Raw genomic sequence first — 12308 nt, 5'->3', positions numbered from 1 at the left:
GGCAAAGGAGAGGAGAGGTTTGAACCCAAGAGGAAAATATGGATGGACTCTGGGGTAGCTGAGTGCTTGCTTCTGGGTCTGGAGCTCCATTCCTCTGTTTCTCTTAGATTCTGGGCAAGAGGCAGCAGATTTTTTTTTTTAATTGGTCATATTTATTGCCCCTCCACGCACACATACAACACAATGCATTTATATATACTCAAATGCACTTGAAATATTAGTTCCCAGCTAATTAACATAAAGTTGATTTAAAAAGACCCAGAAAGGGGCGCCTGGGTGGCTCAGTGGGTTGAGGCCTCTGCCTTCGGCTCAGGTCATGGTCCCAGTGTCCTGGAATCGAGCCCACATCTGGCTCTCTGCTCAGCAGGGAGCCTGCTTCCTCCTCTCTCTCTGCCTGCCTCTCTGCCTGCTTGTGATCCCTCTCTGTCAAATAAATAAATAAAATCTTTAAAAAAAAAAAAAAAGGCCCCAAAATTTGAGTTTAAGGTGTGACCAAGGGAGGAATGAATTACACTACCTGGGGCCACTGTGCTACAGAAGGACTGTCTCTGCTCCAGAAGAGATCTCCAGGGCATCTGTTCTTCCAGAGAGCTGAATCTTTGGCACGATTCACATTTTTGCACATTTCCTAGAAACAAACCATGTATGAGATTTTGTAACACCACCGCTTTCTTTCCTACAGGAGCCCTTGGAGATTCCCCATACGTAGAATGAAATTAAAACAATCTATCCTATCTCACCAGATGTTCTACCATCCTGTCTGGTCTCAGTAACATTTCGAGGACAACAGACATTCAGGCTGAGTGGGATGCATTTTAAACAGTGCGGCAACATGGGTTCTCGTTCGCCATGAGACTAGATATTTGTTAGTCAGACAGAAGGTTTTCAGATTTCTAGACAAATGGAAAATTTGATATTTTTTTCTTGAGCACATCCTCACTCCTGGCCTCCTTCTTACTGCCGGCACACTGAGAAGGCTGTAAGCGATTCTGTATGTGTGGCTGGCCGTACGCCCCTGGGGCTTTCGTGGCCCTCCTCTGGTAACTCACTTCCTGGAAAGAGCCCTCTGTCTTCCTGCTAGAAAAACTTGCTTGTGACAACTTGTTTATGACAGTTTCAAATTTTGGTGCTGAGAATGAACGCTTTGAGATTCAAGTGTTTTTTCTTCTAAACAGTTACCTCGGCTGGGACTTCAAAGCCCATCTTGAAACTACAGGCTAAGACACAGAGTCGCTTCTCTGTAGGCCGGACCCCGTTCCCCCGGGACAGGAAGCGAGGACGGAACAATGCAAACAAATACAGACCGGCCAGTGTCACACGGGACGGTCACTTCGGCCGAGAGCAATGATACACTGATAAGACTTTGGGCAATTTCAGTGACATTCTCGTCTTAATTTCAGAAATATCCAAGGTAATAGAAACAAGACGATTCAGTGCACCAAAGGAAGGCCCTTTGGGTGATCATCAAAGCAGCTATGGATATTGCATTTTACTGGATATACTTAGACATGACTTGATTAGTGACCATTTTTAAAGTCACATTTAAAAGTCTTAAATGTAATTTTTTAAAGATTTTTTTAAGACTTTAAGATTTAAGATTTTACGGTTTTTAAGATTTTATTCATTTGTCAGAGAGTGAGAGTGAGTGCACGCACAAAGGGGGAGCGCCAGGCAGAGGGAGAAGCAGACTCCCGCTGAGCAAGGGGCCTGACATGGGACTTGATTCCAGGACCCTGGGATCATGACCTACGGCAGACACTTAACCAACTGATCCACCAGATGCACCTTTAAATGGAATTTGATCAAGACCTTTAGCAGCAGATTCAACAAAATAAAAGTCATAGAAATTTAGAAAGATACTTGAAATACAATAGCGTAATATAATCTGGATCCACTAGTTTGCTAAATGTAAACCATTCCATATAATAAAATCTTAAATATTTCTTTTAAAAATGAAAGAGGGCACCTGGGGGCGCCTGGGTGGCTCAGTGGGTTAAAGCCTCTGCCTTCAGCTCGGGTCATGATCCCAGGGTCCTGAGATCGAGCCTCACATCGGGCTCTCTGCTCTGCAGGGAGCCTGCTTCCTGCTCTCTCTCTCTCTGCCTGACTCTCTGCCTACTTGTGATCTCTGTCAAATAAATAAAAATCTTAAAAAAAAAAAAAAAGAAAGAAAGAAAGAGGGCGCCTGGGGGCACCTGGGTGGCTCAGTGGGTTAAGCCGCTGCCTTCAGCTCAGGTCATGATCTCAGGGTCCTGGGATCCAGACCTGCATCGGGCTCTCTGCTCAGCGGGGAGCCTGCTTCCTCCTCTCTCTCTGCCGGCCTCTCTGCCTACTTGTGATCTCTCTCTCTGTGTCAAATAAATAAATTCTTTAAAAATAAAAAGGAAAGAAAGAATGTTTCATGTCACTGATCACTATAAATATATGAGGGGATTCTTTGGAATTTTTCATTGAGGTTAGTTTCCCTTTTGATGTTACGAATCTCTTAAAACATCAAACACACACATGGACACACGTGGGCAGTAAGAACATGATACATCATTTTCAACATCTTTTCTGCCACAAAAATACCAACCATGACTTAATCTAGGCATGTGTGGGAAATTTCCTAAAGGCAGGAATTTAACCATTACTGTTTGAGTTTCCACGTTAGTTATTTCCAAAACTCCAAATTATAAATAAGTAATATACTTAATGAGTTTTTCCATCTTTAAACCTTAATTTGTTTTGTGATGATTTTCCACGGGGAAAAATGAAGGTTTGGCTGAGTTGTTTTCTCTCTTTCCCCTAGATTGCTGTGGATACATTATTGTAGCCAGCTCTCCTGTGGGTTCACGATGTAGCTTTAAATGGTACGCTTGAATGTGAATTTCTTGCTGAGTTGCTTTAGATGGGAGTAACTGTTGCCACAGGTGCGTTTCCAAACCCTGCCCCTCCTTCTATCTTTCCCCCCACTTTATGCACCCACATTCTTCCAGCTAGATACGCATTTATTTTTTCAGTGATTTTTTTTTTCATTTTTAACAGTTGGTTAAAAGTTGAGTTTCTGTAACACTCCCCCGCTGTCAGACCACAACTCATTGATATTTATAAGTCTAGTGCTGGGTGAGCTCCCCCAGCTCAGTTTCAGGACATTCCCAACACCCAGCGAGCTCTTACTCTATATCGTCAAAGTTAATGTCATTGAGTCTGGTTCCCCGGCCATATATGAATTTTCTGGTTTCATCTGAAGTCGGGTCGATACACGGCACATAGACATGATTATGACAGCGTGGGAATAGGCCCAGTGGAGACTCAGGACTATTCACGTAATTCACTCAACAATAAATCATTACTGAGTCTCCCTGTGCCAGGTGCTGTTTTAAACACCAGCGATGAGATGGTGAGTAGAGTGCACCTGAAGCCTATCTTCATGGAGCAGGAACTCTGGTGAAGCTACTGACATCATAACATACTGACCCAAATACATGCATATCCATTAGCTTCTGCCAGTGGATGGTGGCTTCAAACCACAACCACCTGATCATTGCACATCTGGTTACTGAGTCATCTGGGCTGGCCGTCCAGTTGGGGCCAGCTTGGTTGGTCCCTATATCTATGGTCAGTTAGAGGGTAGTGTGGAAGTCAGCTGATGCAGATGGCCTCATGTCACACAGGGTCCCCTCCACTCTATTCTGTTGGTCAAAGAGTCAGAAACCTGCCCATTTAGAAAGTGGGGTACATAGACCATACTACTGAATGGGAGGGCCCGCATGTACGAAGCCTACCTGGCCTGAAGCAGACATGCTGGGAGGAAGCCCAAGCCTCACAGAAAGCCATGTATAGGAGCTCAGGCCTGGATGAGCTTCACTGGATGAGTGAGGAAAGAAGCCCCTGGTCGTCTTTTGGTCCTCTTAGCTGGGGTTCCGGACTCTGTGGAGCAGATAAGCCATGCTCTTGGGGCTCTGTCTAAATTCCTGACTGCAGAATCCAAAGGGCATAATAAAGTCGATGTTGTTTTATAATACTAATTTTTGCAGCAATCCAGAACTAGGACAAGGAGAAGGATGACACAGGCATTGGGGAACCTCATAGAGAAGATGGTGTAGGTTTGCGATGCTGTCTCTTTCCGCTAAAATTGTTTCCGTGGACCATCAAGAAGGAATGTGAGAAACCAGGAGCTCTTCTGTGTTTTGCATTTGCATGGCACAGGACTAGAGCATTATCCAAAGCTGTGAACAGAGTACCTCCACCCAGCTAGAGATGAGTAGAAATGATGGCCTTGGAGCAACTGTGGGTGGGACAACCCCAGAGCGGTGGGGGCTGGAGGCCACTGGGCCTAGTCTGCCTTGGGAAGGACGTTCATACAGGTTTCTAGATCAGAAAGCTGAGTTCAGGACAAAGAAAAGAGTGCTTTATGGAAAACTATAGGAATTGATTTTTTTTTCTGGAATATTTACGCTTCATTTGTCCTTCCAAATGAGTAAAGAAGAATTCTAAGGACTATTCATTGGATTAATTTTGTTCTTTGGAAATTCAGTGATGAGTTTCTAGGGGAATGAAAGGTACATGCCTGAAAGGGCTTTACTCGTTAAAAAGTGCAATTAGAGGCTTAGCCAGGATGCTCTGTCCTGCGCTTTCCCTGTGGCTTTCATTACGGCTGGTCCTCCCTCAGCAGACTCCATGATTATACAAATGTCTTCGCCTTTCAAGTGCTCCGTTATTCATTTGTTACTCCCAGGAGCACCTATGATGTTCAGCGATGGAGCCAGCTTGCTCAGTGCATTTATTTTTGACGTGGGTTTTCTGCGTTTCTGGTAAAGAGGAAGAGGAGGACGGCCTTAGAGCGGTGGCTCTCCTTGCTTGCAGACTTTCTCTCCCACATGTACGAGCCCATGGCCTGTGCAATCCTTGAGTCCCCGGTTGCACTTGCTTGCAGATTGTAAGTATTGTCACCGAAGCAATCTTGCCTACTTGAAATATCTCACTTACCGTCCCTGCTTTATGGGCCGTGGTCTCCCGTCCTCCGAATCTCACTGCCCCTGGCACCACTCACTTCTATTTACCCATTCTGTCATACGCAGCTTAGCAAAACCAGCTCAGCATCCCCATCTCCAATCACAAATGTTGCTTTGATAGAACTAAAAAAGCTTATACAGAACTTTTGGCTGTGTGCCTTCAGAGATATGGATAAGGGGAGATGATTCAGTGACATGAAATGGATAAAAATGATAGATTCTTTTGACAAACAGCAGCTAATAACCACTTTCAAATGGCGAATTAATCATTTGGGCCTTTTAGTTGCCATTTAGAAGAGTTCAGAAATTCAAATGCCAGTGAGGGTAAGGGGACAGTATGCTTGTGTGTGGGCGGGCTGGGGTGTATAAGACATCTACAGTTATACTACATCTTACTAAATTAAACTTTCATCTAGAGAAAACTGCACATTGACATATGGTTGTAGGAAAGAATACAGAGACATCATAAGCACCCAACACCCAACTTCCCCAGAGGGTAATGTCTTCCAAAACTACAAGATGATGTCACAACCAGGACACTGACACAGTAAAGACACAGAACTTCCATCACCACAAGACCCCCTCAGGTGACCTCTGTCCCCCCATGCCATCCCTAACCTGGGTAACCAGGTAACCAGGCATTCCTCTTCACTAGTCTGGTTTCCATCTCCAGAATTTTAACATTTCAAGAATGACATATAAATGGAATAGTGTGGTATTGTTAAAAAGAGAAAAACAAGGGGCACTTGGCTGTCTCAAGTCAGTAAAGCAGATGATTCTTGATTTCAGGGTCATGAGTTCGAGCCCCATAGAGACTGCACATAGAGATTACTTTAAAAAAGAGAAAGATAAAACAGCCAAAATGGAGTCATTTGAGATAAGTTCATGTCAGCATACCAAGAGTTAATATCTAACCTAATTGTGGTTTCAGCCTCTCCCAGGACTATAATCTTAACCCGTCAGTCTGGGATTACCTGGTCAGCACTAGGGAGGCCATCTGCCTGACGGACCTTTGGCCTTCCCCCAAAAGAAGGTGGCCTGGCCTAAAACAACCCACTCTTTGCTGGTAACATCTTTGTCCTGCCCCCTCTGCCTGTAAAAGTCTTCTGTTTTGTACCATGTGTGAAATAGGTCTCCTTCCTAATCTGCTAGATAGGATGCTACCCAATTCACAGATCACTGAATGAAGCTGGTAACATCCTGAAAATTCACTCAGGTGACAGGGCGCCTGGGCAGCTCAGCAGGTGGGGCCTCTGCCTTCAGCTCAGGTCATGATCTCAGGATTCTGGGATCAAGACCCACCTCGGGCTCTCTGCTCAGTGGGGAGCCTGCTTCCTCCTCTCTCTCTGCCTGCCTCTCTGCCTACTTGTGATCTCGGCCTGTCAAATAAATAAATAAAATCTTTTTTAAAAAAGGATTTAAAAATATTTACTCAGGTGAATTGCTTTTTAACAGTAATCTTTTGGAATTGAATTTTTTACTTTTTAGAACGCCCTTGTAATCTGTTGCATAAATAAATAGTTATTTTGCTTGCTGAGTAGAATTCCATGGTGTGGAGATACCAGAGTCTATGTGACCATTCACCCACAGGAGGACATCTGGGGTGTTTATAGTTTTTGGCTACTACAAATAAAGCTGCGCTGAACGTCTGCATATAGGTTTCTGTGTGAACATTAGCTTCCATTACTGAAGGATAAATGTCCAAGTTTTTCTTTCTTGGTCGTACAGTGATTGTGTGTTTAGTTCTGTAAAAACTGCCACACTGTTTTCCAGAGTGACTACACAAACTCACATTCCCTCCAGTATGCAGGAGTGATTCGGTTTCTCCGCATCTTTGCCAGCATTTGATATTGTCAGTATTTTGTATTTCAGCCCTTCTGTTAGGTCTGTAGTGATACCCCCCCATGGTTTTAATTTGCACTTGCCTCACGACTAATGGAGTTAGGCATCTTCTCCTGGGCTTATCTGAGGTCTTGTTCTCATCCTCAGGACATGTCTGCTCTATGTTCTAATTACACCATATTTTAAAACAGGACAGAGGAGTGCAGCAGGTCCTGGCTGGCAGAGAGCCTGCTACAGGGATGATCATCTCAGAGACTAAAAGCCATGGTTCCTGTTTAAGGATTTCACAGTGTCCCAGTGCACTCCCTTTAATAATCACAGACACACACCCTGAAAGAAAAGTAGGGTTCTTTGCCAACAGCAGGTGGACTCTGAAACCTAAGTTCAGGATCCCTTGTAGCCAACAAACAGAAGAAACATCTGCCCTGACCAAGGTGAGCCCATGTCCTCCCTGCTGTAAATGGACAAGGAGGCAGCTGGGAGCCGGAGGCGGTGCAGAGGGATGTGTGTGTGTGGGGCGGGGGGGGGGGGCAGCAGCGCTTAGAACCCCAGGTTCCTTCCTTCCTCTGTGGTACTGACACTTCCACTTCCATTCACAGGGGCTGCTCAAGCAAGAGTTTCTTGCTTTGGGCCTCAAATCTGCATTCTTAGTGAGTATGCGGGTCATTCTTAATCCGGTCCGAAGTTTGGGAAACAACTGCTTCTATTGTTCCTCTGTCACAGGTTGGATTCCCAGTGAGCTGTGTGAGCTGGCCTCCAGCCAGGGTGTGGCTTGGAGCCCTTTAGCTCCTGCGGGGGTCCTCTGTGTCTGGGGTTAGAGGCCTCCAGCCCCAAGTCCGCCCCCACTGTCTCTGAGCATGTCCGGTTGAACTACGGACGAGCATTCACAGAACAGGGGACACGTGTGTACTTACTTGTCCTTGGCCTGTTCGTTTCGCGCAATCTCACTTTCTGCTTCCTACTTCCTTACCAGCTCACACACATTTTGTGAGCACAAGTTCTTTGGGGGAAGGGATGTAACAGGCTTTGTTGACACTAGAAATTGCGAGGTACCCAAGAAAGCAATTCTAAAATAATTCATGTGAGATGTTCCCAAGTGTCCTAATCAGGGATCCTTCTGCCCCATGCATTAGGAAAAGATTCTCAAAAGAAAGATGAACAGTTTCCTGAAGTCCCGTCTGGCCAAAAGCACCTATAAAAGCTGCTTCACCTAGATGAACGCTACACTGCTGTCCACTTCAAGCAGCTTTAATCACGTCCACTCAGCAAAAATCTCACTAAAAGTGCTGATTTCAATTACATGTCAAAATTATATTTTGGTATATTAAGTTAAATAGAATATGGTATTAAAATCAAGCTCCCCTGTTCCTTTTTAATTTAATAATGTAGTAACCAGAAAATCTAGAAATGCGAGTGTGATTTGTTCCCCTTCCCCTGGATGCGGGGCGGCCCCTCCTCACACAGCTTTTTGCCCGAGGTCACCTCTGCCTGCCCTGTGGCTCCTCCCACCCGGCGGGATTTCTGTTCACGCTCTGGTCTTACCCGACTTCATGTTTGTCATTCTTCGTCTATTCTCCTTATGTGAAAATGCGGGGAAGGCCAGGACAGAGAGTAGGGTGTGGTTCCTGTGACCGCCGGGCGAACAACTCTATCGCAGAAAACCGAGTCCAACTGCTGATCCAATGCTATATTTTGTAAACAGTTAATTAAACAGAGATTAGTTTTGAAATGCACATTTTTTTCTTCCTTTTTTCAAGTCTCAGACTGTTTCATAGGCCCTTGAAGTCCTGTAGTGCTGACCCAGGCCCTTGAGGCTAACGATATATTTCTATTTTAAGGATCTTCTCGCTGCTTGGGTTCTTTGTGCCTTATGGATGTAAGCAACCTGACCCATAGTCAAGGATGGAAATCAGGTCTCTATTTTAAAACTATATTTTTAAACCCGAAAGGTGGCAGTGGGTGAGAATCTGGGGGCTTCTCTGCACCTTGGTGCGGGGTACGCCAGGAGGAATGCTCTCAGCCCAGTGATGCCGATAGTCTCTTAAACTCTATGCATTCAAGTGTTACCATGTCACGTCGATTCTTTGGTTGTCGGATGTAGCAAACATTCTAAAAAGCAAAAAAACCAACCACTCAAAAAAAAAAAAATCCAAGAAACAATCTGAGCAGCAGAGTAATAGGAATGTGAGTCAGTAATTCCAACTCAGCCCTCTGGGCGGGGCACACCAGGCACCCACGGTGGGGGCAGGGGCAGGTTATATCCGGTCTGTGGCGCACGTCCCTGCCACGATTATCAGCATCTCGTGTCCTACTCTCGTGTCTGGAGGACGCCCGTTATAATGTCCACATCCTCCACTAGCTGCTGTCACTCTGGACCTCGCCCTGTTCCCAAGAGAACATTGCTTAGCCATCAGCCAAGGGACAATGCCAACAGTGTCAATGTCGTGCGAACTGAAACCTGTCCATTCTAAAAGACTTTGTCCCCATTTTATTAAGGTACAACTGGCGTACAGCACAGCGACTTGACTTAAAATATTGTGAAATGCTCCCCACCGTCAGTTTGGTGGGCACCCACCATTTCAAACAGATTCCCAGGAGATCTCTTCCCTTCGGAGCTGCTCCCTGTACCAACCTCCCCGTGCACCGTGTGGCTGTGGTGGCTCCGGTCCACGTGCGTCTCACGCCCTCGCTCCTGTCTTCTCACGGGAAGCTTGTACCTTTTGACCACTTTTTCTCCAATCCCTTCTCCCCGCACTGTCCCTGCATCTGGGAACCACAAATCTGATCTCTTTTTCTATGACATTGGGTGTTTTCTTTCTTTCTTTCTTTCTTTTTCTTCAAATTCCACATACAGATGAGATCATACAGTATTTGTTTCTCACTGACTGGCTTATTTCACTTGGCATCATGCCCTCCAGGTCCATCCATGTTGATGCAAATGACAGGATGTCCTTCTTTATGGCTGAGTAATATTCCACGTTCGTGTATGCCACGCCTTCTTTACCCATTCCTCTACGGATGGGCCAGGACGCTGCTCCCACAGCCGCACTGCTGTAAATAATGCTGTGGTGAACACACGGGTGCAGGTGTCTCTTCCACAGAGCATTTTCCAAACCTTTCCACTTTAATTGGGGTTTTGACCCTCCTGTGCAGTGTTGTGTTTTCACGCACACGGTGGATATGAGCCCAACCTCCAAATCCCAGAGCTTGTCTAAGAATCTCCAGTCTTTACAGACTGTGAAATTCAAATCCATCTTGGGAAGGTGCCCTTCCATCTAATTTCACAACTGTCCATTTCATGTGGTTCTGATTTTTCCCTCTTTTCCAAATACCTTTGATAAACTTATACATATCTTCATAGCCGGCCATCTACAATATTATGGTAACAGGCAAGGGGTGACCTAAGGAAGAAATGAATACTTTGTTCTGTCACAGGCCGGCACACCTTCCATGGAGGGCCAGCTGGTAAACATGTGTGGTTTGCAAGCCTCTGTCCCAGCTCCTCAGTCTGCTACGGGAACAGGAAAGCAGCCACAGACCGTCTGTAAATGGGAGAGCGTGGCTGTGTTCCAATAAAACTTTATTTTGGACATGTGTTACAGACACAACTTGCATTTCCTATAACTTTCACATGTCACTAAATAGTGGTCTTCTTTTCTCCACCCCCCCCCCCCCACCATTTAAAAATGTGAAAACTATTCTTAGCTCGAAGGCTGCCCAAAAGGGGACTGTGGGCCTAATCTGCTACCTCCTGCTATAAATTGTCAACGATTATGGTCAATAATTATCACGAATAGTTTTGGTGCTGTTAACAGTTACCAAGCGATTGCAGTGACTAAATGACTTTTAAAAGGGCTTCTAGGCACCGGGGTGGCTTAGTCAGTTGGGCCTCGAACTCCTGGAGTCTCGGAGAGCCAGGTGCGGGGGAGATCCAGGAGTACACCAGCATCCACCAAAGCAGTTATTTTATTTTAATTTATTATCACTTGGGCGGGGGGCGGGGGGCAGAGGGAGAGAGAGAATCGTAAGCAGACTCTATCCAAGTCCAGGCCCCACGTGGGGCTCAATCTCATGAGCCTGAGACTGTGACCTGAGCCATCCCGGCGCCCCACCATCAGAGCCGTTACTCAACCGCTTATTTTCTCCTCTTCTTCACTCTGGATCCTAACAAGAAGAAAGGGAAAGTGGGTAGTCCGCCAAGACCAGGAGGTCCCGGTGGGGCTCCAGTGTCTGGCTGGTGAGGACTTGAGAAGCGTTTGTCGTCACCACCACATTTCCATGACCCCCGACCCCCTGCCGGAGGGCGTCTTCTGAACTGCACCCGACGCTTACCCTGATTCCCCCGAACAGGTCCTCTCGCACGATCTCAAAACCACCCGAACAGGTCCTCTCGCACGTTCTAGAAATGGCAGCCTTACTCATGGTCGGGCTGCGTCCAGACTAAGCGGCCGCGACGTCAGCAGTGTGCTGCCACCTCTCCCTGCCGCGCTCCGGGAGGCCCGAGTGCCCGTGTTTCCCTGGGCCAGATGCTTCCGACCCAACGAGTGACGGCCCGAAGCCGTGTCTGCCAGGGAGACCGCGGGACTCCCACAGAGTGCGCCGCTGCGACCTCACTGAGAGGGGGTCTCAGCGACTGCTTGATTACGTCCTAAATGCTTTTTGGGGTTTTCTGGTTCTCAGAGGGGTTTTTTTTGAAGGAAAAAGTTTTAAATTTCAGCTTTCTTGAGGAACAACTGACAAGGTGTAAGCTATTTAGCGCGTACATCACGGTCTGGTCTCCGTGTGGGGACAGGATCCGCTCCATCTAGTTAAACACATGTGTCGCCTCACATCTTTTTTTTTTTTTTTTTTTGAGCACATTTAAGTCCTACTGTAGTCAATTTCAAGGGCACAATACAGTATTAGCAACTAAAGTCACTACATTTTACCTTAGATTCTCAAATCTAATTCTTTTTTTTTTTTTTTAAAGATTTGTTTATTTATTCGACAGACAGAGATCACAAGCAGGCAGAGAGGCAGGCAGAGAGAGAGGAAGGGAAGCAGGTCCCTGCTGAGCAGAGAGCCCGATGCGGGACTCGATCCCAGGACCCTGAGATCATGACCTGAGCCGAAGGCAGCGGCTTAACCCACGGAGCCACCCAGGCGCCCCTCAAACCTTATTCATCCTATAGCTGAAGTATCTACCCTTTTAACAAACTCTCCCTCTGCTCCCAGCCCTCAGACAACCCCATTCTATTCTCTGTTTCTGCAAGTTTGAACTTTTTTTTTAAGATTCCATGCATAAGTGACAGCAGGCAGAATTTATCTTTCTGTCTGACGCATTTCATCGTCCGAGCCCGCCCGCTGTGGCAGCAGCAGGATTTCCTTCGTTCTCACGGCTCCGTAACATTCCCTCACACACGGGGACCGCACCTTCCTTTTCCCTTCACCCACGGGTGGGTGCTGTACCTCTCTGTCCTGACCACCGTG

At 46.3% G+C, this 12308-nt stretch overlaps 1 long non-coding RNA gene across 1 annotated transcript in view; it reads right to left on the bottom strand.

Moving 5' to 3' along the window:
• Positions 1-470: 470 nt before the first annotated feature.
• The window catches only part of LOC106004327, a 31241-nt gene continuing 19403 nt past the window's right edge, over positions 471-12308 (bottom strand). Inside the window, exons 4-5 of the long non-coding RNA XR_001177312.2 lie at positions 8382-8524; positions 471-628 (exon numbers count right to left, since the gene is read on the bottom strand). This is a non-coding gene — a long non-coding RNA (uncharacterized LOC106004327). The remainder of the gene's footprint in view (positions 629-8381; positions 8525-12308) is intronic.

Source organism: Mustela putorius, unplaced genomic scaffold (genome assembly GCF_011764305.1).
Source record: "Mustela putorius furo isolate JIRA1106 unplaced genomic scaffold, ASM1176430v1.1 tig00000680_pilon_pilon_pilon, whole genome shotgun sequence".
In the NCBI taxonomy this organism is placed as follows: Eukaryota; Metazoa; Chordata; class Mammalia; order Carnivora; family Mustelidae; genus Mustela; species Mustela putorius.
The sequence above is the reverse complement of the archived record's forward strand: the minus strand, read 5'-3'. Positions and strand labels throughout refer to the sequence as shown.